General features: G+C 45.5%; 1 protein-coding gene across 2 annotated transcripts in view; it reads left to right on the forward strand.

Moving 5' to 3' along the window:
* Nucleotides 1-6: 6 nt before the first annotated feature.
* Nucleotides 7-14,169, forward strand: part of ARHGEF5 (Rho guanine nucleotide exchange factor 5) — a 33,084-nt gene continuing 18,921 nt past the window's right edge. For both annotated transcript variants that reach the window (XM_017740585.1, XM_017740586.1), the window contains exon 1: nt 7-427. The gene's annotated coding sequence lies outside the window, so the exon portion shown is untranslated. The remainder of the gene's footprint in view (nt 428-14,169) is intronic.

Below are 14,169 nucleotides of genomic sequence, written 5' to 3' on the forward strand. Positions count from 1 at the left end.
AAGCGGCAGCAGGAGCCTCTTCCCGCAGAAATGGTGCCTCCCACGCAGGAGCGAGATCCCACGGTGTTCGCCGGGTTTTCAGCTCCCGCCGGGAGCTGCGGCCCGGGAGTCGCGGAGGGGCTGTGCTTGAACTCTGGACACCTCCTTGTTTTCTTCCTTGCCTCGTGACTTTTATGGCCTGTCACGGAGGGAAGGCAGAGGAACGAAAGGCGAGATCCCTGCCTGCTGCTCGCTTCCTGCCTCCTTCCTGCAGCCCCGGCCACCGCAGCAGCTCTGATGGCAACCCCAGCGCCACAACCAGCCTGCCAGGGGGGGAATCCGAGCTCCCACGGCTCTCACCTGACCCATCGTCCTCCCAGCACCCATGTTTGTCCTTGCTTGATGCTTCGTTTATTCCCAGATATTGGCTAAGACTGCATCAAACCTGGTAGGAATTATGGGGTCAGAGATCTGAGCTCAGCTCATCAGTGTTGACTTGTTGCAGATTTTACCAGGGTGCTGCTGGATGTGAATGCCAATGCTGGCTTCTGGAGCTGGGTGCCTGTTCCTCCTGGACCAAGCCACATGTGTAATGTGTTGTTGGAAGTTTTGTGACCTGATTCCTTGGTGTTTTGGAGTTTCTCATAACCTAAACGACTTGGAGATGGCTTGGATAAGGGCAGAGTCCTTTTAAAGGGTTGCACCTGAGGGAGGTGGCTTGGTTTGGAGGAATAATGTATGGGTGACCCAGATTTCAGAATTGCACCTGAATTGGACGAGGAGGAGGGATCCGTAAATCAGGCTTGAAGTTGTAACAAATCTGAACTCTTCTTAGTTTTTGTTAATGTTAGGAGCAGCTCAGCTGGCTTCTGTGTAGAACCTCGTTTTGCCAGCTGGTGCTTTGAGGGTGGCATTTGTCCCATCCTGCCTGTATAGCAGCCTCATGGTCTGGCTAAATCTCAGTGGGGTTGTACGGTCCAGTCACTCGTGACAGCAGGCGACTGGGCTTGAGATTGGTGCTCCTGTTCTCTGAAATAGTGGGACACAAATACTTCCTCTGGGAACCTCTTGTGCATCCTGATAGATTTTGATGGTAAGAGTCTGTTCCATGGGCCTTTTTTTTTTTTTTTTTCCATTTCATCCTGCTAACTTTAGATGGATGTTATTGCGCTTGTTCTGTTGAGTCTTATCCTTTCTTATGGTTCACTTATTTCATGTGCTTTATAGCAGGAAAGAGCCAAATTATGCTGTAGTTTTTGATGTTTTTTTCCTTCTTTTTTTCTCTTTAATGTATTCTACTTTGGAGTCTTGTTTAAAGTGGGCTGTTTTATTTAATTAGTTTGTATTCATATAACATTCACTCTCCATAGTCATTCCAGGCAAAATTTAAGAAACAGCCCGCAAGGGATTTCAAATTCTTAATTGGAATCACATTTTTTTCCAAGGATGTTTGATTCTAAAAGTTTACTGTGCTTTCCGTCATCTGGTATCTTTCCAGTTGATGTTGTTTGCTTAGTTACTGTTTGGCTAAATTATCCACAGCTAGTTTATTTCAGTAGTCATGCCTGGGAAGTTTTGCAATTCCTTTCCGCTTTGCAGCTCCTCACTGAACTCCCGTTGAATCTTTTAATGAAGTACTCAGAAGTGGCTTCAGTGCAAATGCAGTTGTGCTGTATTGTTTTGGCACTTGGGCTCTACAGAGAGGTTATTTCCCTCTTTCCTGAGGTAATCACATAGTTGATGCTCAGAGTATCAGCCAATTGGAGACAGATACCTTCACCTGACCCCTGGCAGGTATTTACATTCCCAGCTGGTTATCACTGCATCGAATCCCAAATTCTACTAGAAAAGTACCCAGTCTTGATTTCAAGATATCAAGTGATAGGCTGCACTGGTTCCCCAGGTAAATTATTCCAATGGCTGATTACCCTCGCTAATTTCTTATCTCCATCTGTTCGGCCTGGCTCCTAACCATGAAGTCTTGATGCAAGTTTTCCTGCCAGATGACGGAGCCTGTTGCTGCCAGAATGACACGTTCCAGCTAAAAGATGGCCTGCTGTACTGCAAGTCCATGGCTGTTAGCTGTGCTGACCTCTTCCTTCTGGGAAGAGGCAGCTGTGGAGCTGGAGTCTACGTGATCGGTGTGGTTTAGAGCAGCAGTGGAGGGTGCTTGGCCTGATGTTTGTGGCCAGGCAGGGCTTCCCAGGAATTGTGATTGAATAACTTGTGTTGCTTGGAGTTGGGCTTCACTTGATGAGCAGCCCAGCAGAACAACAGGCTGCTGCTGAAGGAACGATCCAGTTCTCATCCAGTCGTGACTGCAAGCTCCTGCTGCTTCCCTAGGGTCGGCTCTAGTGACCCAGTGGCCTCAAATCAGTCCAGTCACTGCTCCAACTGAATGTTAACCCCCTTCCCTAAACAAAAAAATACGGAAGTTGGATCAGCCAGAGAGATTGCTGAAGAAGTGTAGCATGACACTGGGCATGAGAAACATGGTGAGGGACCACTTCTTCCAACAGCAGGATTAGGTGCCAGAGGGAATCACACATTTAGTTCCTACATTTCTGGGCTTGGATAAACAGGCTGTGGTTGCACAAATCCTCTCAACTGGCACTGCTGTTGAAAGAAGCCGTCGTGCCTGCCTGTTGTCATCCCTGCTGGTTCCCTGTTGCGGTTTGTTGTGAGACCACACATAAACCTATGCCACCAGAAGAGAAAGAGCAGAGGATGGAACTCCTTTTGGCAAGCTGAAGAGTTGGTGAAACTAAGAGTTGTCACAAGCACACCTTACCTTAAATCTTCATGGAAGGTGATGTATCTTTTCGCCTTCCCTCTGCAGCATATGTGTGAGAGCAGCTGCCCTGATTTACTCAGTAGTGCAGGTTAACTCTGTTGCATGGCTTGGGAGAACTGGGTTTAACCAGGACTGGGTTTAGATCAGCGGCTTTTATGTCTTTGGTCAAGAAATGTGTGTTGAAATTTGTTGTGTGGGAAAGCGCATTTAATGTAAGAAAAGGAGGTCTAAGCCTTGGCTGTGACACGCTGCCACCTATGAAAGGTTCAGTGGTGCAGAAAAGTTCCAAGTTAATGCATTCATGCATTCTACATGTGAGTTCTCAGTGGTGCTCAGTGCTGAGCAAGGTGGGGTGCCCTTTTGGGAAAGCTTCATTAATCTTGTCTCTTCCATTAACAAGGGACTCCAGCTTCCTTGCTCTTTCAGTAGAATTGATTTGCTGAGACAAAACCCATTCCCCATTTATTATTTGAAACACCATTCCTTCAAGTCCCATGCAGAACACTGCAGGATGAGGAACAGAGCCTGTGGTGGGGACTTGTTTTGACCTCATGTTAGGGGGGTTGGATTAAAAGTGAGATGAAGTCAAAGAAGAAATTCCCATGACTTTAGTACAAGTTCAGTGCAAGGTCAGGGGGAGGGCTATTGGTTTTGATAGTGGAAAAAATTTAGAAGAGGGAAAGTTATTATCATGACGTATACAAATTTATGTAGATAAACAGACACATATGTAAATGTGTACAAAATAGAGGATGTTCTGATGCTGGGAGAGGTTGAGGAGGAGTGGCTGAAGAAACTGTAATAGGATAGCACACAAGGAAGGAACTGAGGTGGGAGGAAGCACAGGACCCTGCTGCCGGGAGAATACTGCATTGAAGCAGAGCTGGCCATAAATTCCCTTCCTGAAAACATATCCTATTTTCAGTGTCACGGAGAAGTGTGTGACATTTGGACACCAAGCCACCTTTTTGTGATCTCAAATTGAACACCCAGGTGCAGGCAGGGGCTCAGTGTGTGAGGTTCACTGCCCATGGCCTCGCTGGTGCTCAGAGTCATTAAGCACTGGGGTTCCTGGTGCTGATCATACACAGAAAGTCGCAAACCTTTACCTGGGCCAGGCTGGGGTGGTGCCCAGTGGGACCCACGAGCTGGGTGATCCCCTCCATGGGCAGAGCGGAGGTGTGCACTGGTAGCAGACCCAGCCTTGCACAGGGTGTGACTGGAGGAGGAGAGGGGAGGGACAGCTCCTGCTTCGTCAACAAATCCAGCAGTAGAGTTTATGAATCTGTTCAGGTTGTGGAAGCCCAGGGATAATCAGGGGACGCAAGTGTGAGTTACAAGCAGACCTGTAACTAGTTGGACATGGTCCCTGTTCCCATCTGCCACAAAGTGGCTGCCATGGCTACACTTGCATATTCACTTGGTAATAGAAATTGATGCACAAAGCAGCATTAAGCTAACACAAAGGCCACTAGTGGGATGAGTAGAAGATGCTTTGCCCATGACCTTGCTGGGCAGCTGCAAAAAATCAAGATGTGTAAGCTATGTGGTATGTGTGTTTACACTCACATTTACAGGTGTAATGATCAAAAATGCCTACACAAATTGTTTGAATACCTTAACTCTTACCTGGGCCCTTAAATCTTCACTACAGATTGCTGTCCTGTGATGAGAGGCTCGTGGAAACTTGGAAAGAGTACATGGGAAGAGTATAGCTTTCACAGCAAAAGAAAAGATGCCATACCAGTGCCTAGAAAAGCTCTGCTACTGTAGCAGCAGATATCTTTAGTGGGTCTGGGCTCCAGACAAAATCCTTGTATTAAGCCTGAGTTTAGATGCAGAAGTTTTGCTGTAGGTATTCCGTAGTGCAGGCGACCAAGGGTAACTCTAGACCTGTGAAATGTAATCCAGCTGCAACATTTGAGTCACTTTCCTTTCTGAGGTACTCTGAGATCGCTGTCTGGTTTTACAGGTGAGGGCTGCCAGGCTGCTTGTGAAGTTGAGAAGGTGCAGTGTGTATCTGTTTCTGTTCTGTTGCTGGATTTAGGGGAGCAGGGATGTTCTGAGTATGCTGCCAGCTCTGCAGGACAGGAACAGTGTCTCAGTGCACAGTATTTAGAACAGTGAGGATTCAGTCCTGATGGTTGGTATGGCTCAAGTAACCCTTCTCATTGTTAGTTCTCTTCTTCTGTGACTTGCTTTGCACATGAAGATGTTTCAGGCTTGAGTCCAGATACAACAGAGCTGATAGAGTGCTTTGAGAATGATGCACTTTTCTCTCCTTTCTCCACCCCTGCCCACAAGACTGTAGAATATCCTGAGTTGGAAGGCACCCACAAGGATCAATGAAGTCCAACTCCTAGGCAAGGTGTTTTCTCCTGGAAAGGCATGTCCCAGGTATAGGCAAGCAGAATCCCAGGATGGGCAGTGGGAATAGCACTGGCAAGGCTGCAGTACAACACACAACCCTGTCATGGCTCTATGCTGTGACAAGCCCTGGGGCAGAGAGAGAATGCTGTGGGGAGACAGGCAAAAGGAAGTGGGACTATCCCACTATTTTTACAGCAAATTATGGGTTGTGGCATGTTTTCTTAAGTGTGCAAGTGATTGAGGGAGATGGGTTTGCCCCTCAAGTCACCCAGTAATTTCTTAATAACTACTGGTGCTGTGTATGGGAAATACATGACTGCACTGTCACTCTCTTCTCATCCCTGGGCACAGCTGGGAAGAGGGAATGTTCTGTCAGGGCATCGTGGGGAAGGCTGAAAGGGAAGCTGTAAGGTGTTGCTGTAGGCACGGGGTGAACACTGCTTGTTTTGGTGCCATCTGGGAAGGCAGTTGTCCTCTGACACCACTCCTACAGTTCACCTTGTCTTCCTGCCCCTGCACAATGAGTAAACTGAGCTGTTTCATTTCGGAGAGGGGAGAGAGAGGAAGGTGAGCAATTTGGAGGTATGCTGGAGCAATGAAATGTGCCTTATCCTGGAAGAGCAAGGCCAGGCATGCAAATTATGTCATTGTAGTGTGTGCTCTGTCACAAGGGAGGGTCAGGGCCATGAAAAGCAGCTAAAAATTGTGTCTGTGTCTATAGAAGAATCACGACAGCTGAGTTGCCCAGTGTCTGAGTTGTACCAGACACACCACAGACATTTTTCCTTCATTCCATACCAGTGTCATTTTTACCTATCCAGCTGCTGAGGGTGTGATAGCGTTGATATCAGACATGAAAATACACATCCAAGTGTAAAAGGGAAAAGATGGATTGATTCTGGCTCTGGTAGTTCTAGCAAAATGGCTTTAGAAGAGACCAGAACAAGAAAAGGCGAGATGCATTGCCTTGCGTGTGCAGTGAAAACTGGCATGGTCAGAAATCTCATGTTCAGTGAGGCAGTATGGAAGCAAATCTACCCTGAAATGTATTATAATTGTGTTTTACTAGGATTTTGCCTTTGAAAGCTTAATTTAAAAGGTGGCATTGTAAAAGGTTTTGTTGTGACTGCTAAAAGAGTGAAGAAAGTGCACTGAAAGGGGAAAAAAGGTATTAACTGATGTGGGAGACAAATACAGAAGTGTCAAGGAAAGCATGTACAAGAACACCAGCTTGGTTTTAAACTATGTTTTGGTAGAGAAATACAGTTTTGTGTTTAGTGGGAGCAAGAAATACCTGATGCTATATGTCCCAAGTTCATAAAATTGATAGAATTGGAGAAAGGGTCTACCCTGAATGTTGGCACAGTGAGAAATAGACAACTGTGAATATCTGACATGTGTGAGGTTATGGGAGTGGGGCTTTCACTGACTGGGCAGTGAGATCCCTCCAGTACAATTTGATACAGTGTGATACCAGAATGAGCCAAAACAACTACATTGTGTGAAAGATCTCTATTATTTGTAGTAAACAACTTTACAGCACAAAAGGAAAACATCTTAGTAATGTGTTTTGTTATCTGGAAGAACTTGGAGGCAAAAAGACACGGAAGGAAAGAACAGAGTGAGCAGTTGATATATTTTTGTTGGGGAAGGGATTGCTTAAATAAGACTTTGCTTATGGTTGCAATCAGATACGGGGTTTATAACAGGGCTTTGCATATTCAGTACGCTGAGCAGCCACTCCCTGCCTAATCCTCAGAGTATGGCTGTGAGGTAGGAGGTACTATTACCCCAGCTGCACCGATGACCCTCAGACAGGCAGAAACTGCTGCGAACAGCTAGAATTAGGAACTGGAAATTCTGCTGGATGAGGGCACCATTCTTGGTTGCCTTAAAAATGCCCAAAAACTAGTTACAATCTAAGTCTTCTGTAGAGATTCCTTTTAATGAATGGCTGCAGCAGGGCACTGAAGGAAGGAGAGCTCCCAGTATCCTAATGTGTGTTCTTCCAGCCTGGATTATGTTACTGGTGATAACAGCTATCCTTTGTGGGCCCCGCTGGCTTGAAATTTCTGCACCCGTGTTTAACTGCTCATAGGCCATAGCTGTGAGGAGAGGCAAGACTTAAAACAGCAGGGTGCATCTTTGTCACCTTCTGTTAGGGCAAGTGCAGGAATAGGCAAAATGGGGTGTTGCCCATGTTTGCATCAAAAGCAGCCATGCTGTGTGTCCTTCTGTGGGTATAGCTGTAATTGCTGTACCTCCTAATTCACTGGCACACATGGAAAAGGTGAGGTGCTGGCTTCAGTAACAGGCAGCAAACATCTGTGCTGAAAGCTGTGTTCCTCAGGTGCATCAATCTGGCAGAGGTAAGACCAAATTTTCCATACAGGAAGGTGTTTGGGAAGAGGACTCCAAGAAGGAGAGCTCTGGCTCTTCCCTCCTTTTTGGGCATGGTCCACTGGCAATCCCAACCCTTCCCCTTGAGGCGCTCTGTTGCTCTTAGCTTTCCCAAACTACAGTGGTCACACCACATTGTACTCTTTGCTGTTATGTCGTGATTTTTAAGCACAGCAAAGCATTTTGCCCCGTGCCAAGTCCAACGAACTCGTTTAGGTGAGGTTGGGCAGTGTCAGAAGGTACAGCTGAGAGCTGCCTGTGAGGCTGCACTGGCAGAACTCTGCTACATCTCACTGACCTTGGCAGAGATGGGACATTTTTGTGTTTATTTATGCCCCGCTGATCAAAGCGCGTTGCAGGTAATGGGAAGGCAAAGGAGCCAAGTCTCTGATTTCATTTGCCTGGTGCCTATGGCTTCCCATGGGAAGTCTCTCATGGATGGGAAAGTATGCACCAGTCCAATTAGAATATACCATGCACGCCTGCGTAGGCCAGGGGACTCGAGGACTTTGCATTCCTCAGCCAGAGCTGTCGTTTTGTGACCGTGTCATAAAAGAGGTGAAGGAAATTGTATCAGCTCGATTTTCCAGTGTTACTCATGGCCACTGTTAAGTTGCCTCATCCTCTAATTTCTCACCAGCACACTGAAGTCAGGAGCTTGGGGTGAATTTGAGGCACACAGACCTTATTTTACGCCTCGTCATCGCCATCTGATAAGGTGGGACTTGGGAGGGGAAAGAGAGATGTGGTTTTACATGCCACAGGGCTGAGGAAAAGGAAAGCCGTAGGCCAGTCGAGAAGAGTCAGAGTTGATGTCTTCAAAGACTACCAAAGGGCAATCTTAGGATCCTGATTGCTCAGCTAATATCTGAAGAGCCATGCAGCCATCAAGGACTGCTATTTTAGGAAATCTAGAAGGGTGGTGGTGGGAAGCAGACTCTGCCCCCTCATTCGTATACAGAAAAATTAAAATGGAGGAGGGAAGGATTAAAATATCTCTAATAGTTCCTTATGCATTGAAACTTGTTTAATTATTAAAGTGGGAAAAATATTTTAATTAATGCATCATAGAAATGCTTGTGATATTTCTGAGCTGGTATAAAGTTAATGCTTTAAAGTAATCTACACTTGGAGGTGTACTGCACATGAAAGTACGTGGACATAATTTTTGCCCATTGACAAAGAAGGGGAAATAATACTGAAATAGGGAATATCAGTATTGTTCATCTGTGTGTGCTGTTTCTTAATTTTTTTTTAAGATTCTACCTGCAGGGCTCTACTTTTTCTTTTTAAATTTTTATCATATGCTGTGTTAATGACAGTATTAGGAACTAATGCTAAATCTTAACTAAACATCTATGTAACTACTGTAATTACTACTATAAACTTTGAAATAAGGTTGTAGTAATTGGTAAAGCTGGTTATAAAAAGCATTTTCTGAGATTGATGTATATCAGTTACAGCATTTAAACCGCTGATTTATACAACTTTTCATAGCTTGAGCTGAAAGACAAGGTCACAAGAATGTCTTCCCTTCCCCTTCCCTTTGGAGTGTTTCCATGCTAGACTTTGCAGGTTTGAGGAGGTTTCCAGGGCTTTTCCTAGGATCTCCTTCATGTTACTTGTTTTCAGAGTTGCTCACAGGGGCTGTCTCCTAATTCATCTCAATTTCATGCAATATCCCCTCAGAGCCAGCCTTTTCCTACAGGGAGAAGGCTGGCTGTGGGTTCACCAGAACAGCAGTCAGCGGCAATAATGAGACAAGGAAACATTAAACCATAAAAACAATGGCTCATTTGGAAATGGTTGTAAATCCAATTAGAATATCCTGGTTCCCTGGTGCCCACTTCTCACCTGGGAGGGCAGCAGGCATGTTCCTAGCAGAGGGCCAGGACTGAGGGTGTAAAACCCCCCTGCTCTGCTGCTGTTGGTGTGTGTGGGCTGCCGAGGGAGCACCTGGCTCTGTGTGTGGAGTGCTTGGCAGTCACACATGGAGAGACACCTACGCTGGAGCGTCAGGGACTGGCCTGTGGATCCTGGGTGTGGTTTCACCAGAACACAGGGCTAAGTCCAGGTTTCTGCTTTCCTGCTCCTGCTTTGCTGCCCAGCCCAGTGTTCTTGTCCTCTCATGCAGCTTGTACAGCTGCTCTGAGGTCAGCACAGGGAGGACATGGACCTGCTGGAGCCAGTCCAGAGGAGGTCACCAGGATGGTCTGAGGGGGGAAGCAGCTCTGCTGTGAGGAAAGGCTGAGGGAACTGGGATTGTTCAGCCTGGAGAAGAGAAGGATTTGGGGTGACCTCACTGTGGCCTTGCAGTGCCTGAAGGGAGCCCACAGGAAAGATGGAGAGAGACTCTTGACAAGGGCCTGGAGTGACAGGACAAGGGGCAATGGCTTCACACTGTCAGAGAGGTTTACATTGGGAAGAAATTGTTCCCTGTGAGGGTGGTGAGGCCCTGGCACAGGTTGCCCAGAGCAGCTGTGGCTGCCCCATCCCTGGAAGTGTCCTAGGCCAGGCTGGATGTGGCTCTGAGCAACCTGGGATAGCGGAAGGGGGCCCTTCCTGTGGCAAGGGATTGGAAAGAGATGGTCTTTAAAGATCCTTCCAACCTGAACCATTCTGTGATTCCATATACAACTGCTGCAGGGAGCTGTCAGGTTTATCTTTACTTACTTACCTTTTCTCCTGTGTCACACCTTTATGGCTGCTCACATCACTCTGCTCCTGGGTTGTTTTTTTTTGGCTCGACAACTCCCTGGGATGGCTCATACATGGTCATGTGTGCACTGGCACGAGAGAGATGTTGGCAGCAACCTGGATGCATAGTAAATTGGTCTGTTCTGGATTTTCAGGGTTCCACATCAAGTCTTAGTTGAAATTTATTAAGAACTGATTCCAGGTGGTGCGGGATAGTTTGTACAGTCAGCAGCAGAAGGCATTTTTCTTTTAAGGAATGGAATATAAATAAATGAACTTTGCAGAATATCTGCAAATATCTACATTGGGCCTGACAAATTTGATCATTCATCTTTGTTAACCCAATTATATCACAGTGTATTTCACTGCCCTTTTTTTAGTTTCTGGTAGCTCATGTAGCTCACTGTATCAGACCTAAATATTCTGCACTGTCATCAGTCCCAACCTTTGAAAAAACAGGGATCAGGCAGAGAGGGGAGGGGGAGTTGCCCTTCCTTTCCTTAGTCACAAATTAAGGTTTAGGATTAAGAAATTAAGATAAACCCAGACAGCGAGATCTAATTTTTGAGTCATACTTAGTTTTTCAGGCCTTTTCCACGCCCATTAAAGGCCATACATCCATTTTTTCTTAATTGTAAGCCAAAACTCTCACATAACCACATGATTCTAGGAAGTGGGACTGTATGAGAAACAGAAAATGTTGTGATGTGCACAATAAACCTGTGCTGGTTGGCCACACAAGCCTTAGACCATGAGTAACAACAAGTTTTCCGTGTGTTTGCATTAGTACCTTCCTATTCAGCACCCACACAATTCCTGTGGCTTTGGGTGTGTGAAGCTATTTTTCCACAAGGGAGAGGGAAGGGGTCCCCGCTGGTGTTTTCCCACATTTACATTTCTTATAACATTTTATTTATATCTGATACTTTTTGCTTCCAATAGCAAACTTGTCTCATTGTAGCTTCTTCGATCTAAGGATACCAGTTAAATTTCCAAGAAAAAAATGGTTTGTTCCCTGAGAAGCTGGGTTAGGGGAGGGTTGTACCAAAACCTGTTTTTCCCACACACATCCCTACATCCCTTTTGGATGGATTTTCTTTTTTCTTTCTTTAGATGCAGTTTTCAATACAAAGTTCCATCACTGTTACAGTATTGCCAAGTATTTTTCATTATGATACAAATCTCATCACTTTTTCAAACAAATCTCAGTGCTGGAGTCATAAGGTAATTAAAACTGGTATGGGGAGCTAAGGCTGAAAGCCTGCATTCTGAGGGCACAACACAAGGATAAATGTGTGATTTTGTTGTTGTGGTTGCTATCTCATGGGATTCTGAATCCAACAATTTTTTATTGTTCTCTCAATTGGTGGTGCAATATTGAAGGCAGAGCATGACACAGTTTTCTGCTGTTGTTAAGGCTGATGACATTGTGCTGTCACTACCATGGAATGATATACAACTGCAAGTTTATGGGTATTTTAGCATTTCTTTTTAGTTGCATAGGATGTAGTTTATCTATTGTACAAAAGCAGGATTTTGCCAGTATATTTCTGGCTGGGTATATATCGGTGTTTAGCTTGTCAATTATCCCACAGTGCTAAAATGCTCCAGCTTTATATTCTGTGGGGCTCTGACAGCTACCAGAAATCTGACAATTTTCAAGGTGGAACTTGATCTGGCTGTGAAAGAGGTTATATTATGTGTTTGCCTCAGACAGGATAACTTTGGAGGCCCTCTCTGCAGGGCAGGACAGTTTGTCACAGTTCAGTTTGCTGAATATTGTTCATCCTTATCTGCTGTAGCTTAACTGTGCTCGGGATGGGTACAGGTAACGTGACAACAGCTGTGCTCACAAATGGTTCCACTGTGCAGGCTGGGCAAGGCCAAGCTTTCAAGTGTGTTTCCAGGTCCTTTGATGTTTCAAGGGCATTTGCATCTGTCAGAATGGTTTGGTGCAAACATGAGTGTTCTTTAATCTGAGACTCAAAAACAGCAGCGTGGGATTCTTGCTCATGCGTCTGTAGCATAGTAGGAGACTCCGAGATTTCTGCTGCTAACTGGAGAATCTCTCCCATGAAGGTCCTGAATCATCCTGCTCAAAGAGCAACCGGGAACTCCTTGAGTTTGTGGCAAATATGCCATCTAGGAATGTGTACAGCAAGCTGCTAGCAGACACTTCTGCATAAAATGTCGTAGGGGAAGTAATTGGGGAAGTTCTTGCTGCCTTTTGTGCTCCAGATGTTTCTGTCAGTTGTGTCTCCATCCCCAGAGTTTGTAGAGAGACCGGCACAGAGCAACTTGCAGTGACTCAATACATTACTTTCACTGTGGGAGTTCTGCTGCTCTCCAAGTAGTGCCAATAATCTTTCTACTGAGCTCCAGCAGTGAGAATCATACACTATTTTTGTTTATTCTCATATTAGAAGACTGCTTATATATCAAGGCTTACCCATTACTTTTATGAATATAAACTTAACCTCTGCTTAGAGTGAACTGAGTTTTTTGCTGTACAGGTGACCCCATTTTATCTTAAGAGTGAATCACTTTTATTGCATCTCTGGGAGGTGCAATGTACAATCCAAGCTGTGTTCTTCACTTGCTGTTTGCCAAATGTTCAGTAGCAATTTCCAAGATGAAATTTTGTTCAACCCAAAATCATATTTCTCTGACACTTTTTTTGTTAGCATTAAGTATTATAATCTAGTTCAGTAGAAACCAATGTAAGAAAAGTATGGAAAAATATCCTTTTATTTTTTTCCCCCTCAGGTGGTGAGTCATTAGATAATTAATAGGCTCAGTGTATCTTGAGTGTGCCTACCATGAGTGAAAGCTGGTGAGATGCAACTGGGTGTGTTAAAACTTGGGCAAACTCTCTGCACTGGTATGACTGGGAGGTCTCACTCATGTTTCTCAAGCTTCAGTAGCAGCTCAGATGCATTTTCCAGGAGGTCAGGTACTATTGGCAGCTCCTGATTCCCAGAACATTACCAGCACTGTGTAGCACCACAGTAGACTCTACATTATTTTGCTTTTTTAAACCACCTTTCTTACTAAGTCCTTTCCTTCAGCAAAGCTCCTTCTACTCTCCATGCCCTCAAAGCTGACTCCACGAAACATTGTTTCCCTCCTTCCTTCTTATCTCTAGCACCCTGTGTTAACTCTTCCTGAGCTCAAGAGTTTTGACCCCCCTCCTTCACCTCCCTTGATGGGTTGTACAGCGATAGAGCAGCCTGGGATGGTGTGTGAAGATTGGTGACTGTTTCTTTGCAGGGGAATATGTACAGTGGGAATCTCTCACGTAGAGGGACACGCAGCTGAGGAAGCCAGCCTAAGCATGGCAGGACTAGCTGAGGAAATACAAAAATTGAGGTTTGTGGCAGGGCAGGCTTTGTGTTCAGTTTCGTGGGTGTCTCATCAAACTGAAATCCAGTGTGTGGCTTCCTGGGAGAAATGGTGCTGTCCTGCACACTGAGCTCTGGATTTTGTAAGGAGGAAGGCTGGCTCTGAGCTGATTCAAATCATAGAATGTTAAGGAATTGGAAGCGACCTTAAAGATCATCTAGTCCCAAACCCATCTGCTGTGGGCAGGGACACCTTCCACCAGACCAGGTTGCTCAGAATCCCATCCAACCTGGCCTTGAACACCGCCAGGGATGGGGCAGCCACAGCTTCTCTGGGCAACCTGTGCCAGGGCCTCAGCACCCTCACAGGAAAGAATTCTTTCCTAATATCTAACCTAAATTTCCGCTCTTTCAGCTCCTTGTAAAGTGTACCTGAACTGTGTGACCAAGATGATTAAACCAAGCTGAGGTAGCAGGAAAAGGCTCGGGGCAGCCTTGTTGTTTTTTGGCTGGGTGTTAGAGCCAAACATGGAGCTCTCTCCTGCCTGAGCTACAGCCCTTAAAGCCATCTTTAGCATTTTTACGCCA

This window comes from Corvus brachyrhynchos, unplaced genomic scaffold, assembly GCF_000691975.1.
Source record: "Corvus brachyrhynchos isolate BGI_N302 unplaced genomic scaffold, ASM69197v1 scaffold317, whole genome shotgun sequence".
In the NCBI taxonomy this organism is placed as follows: Eukaryota; Metazoa; Chordata; class Aves; order Passeriformes; family Corvidae; genus Corvus; species Corvus brachyrhynchos.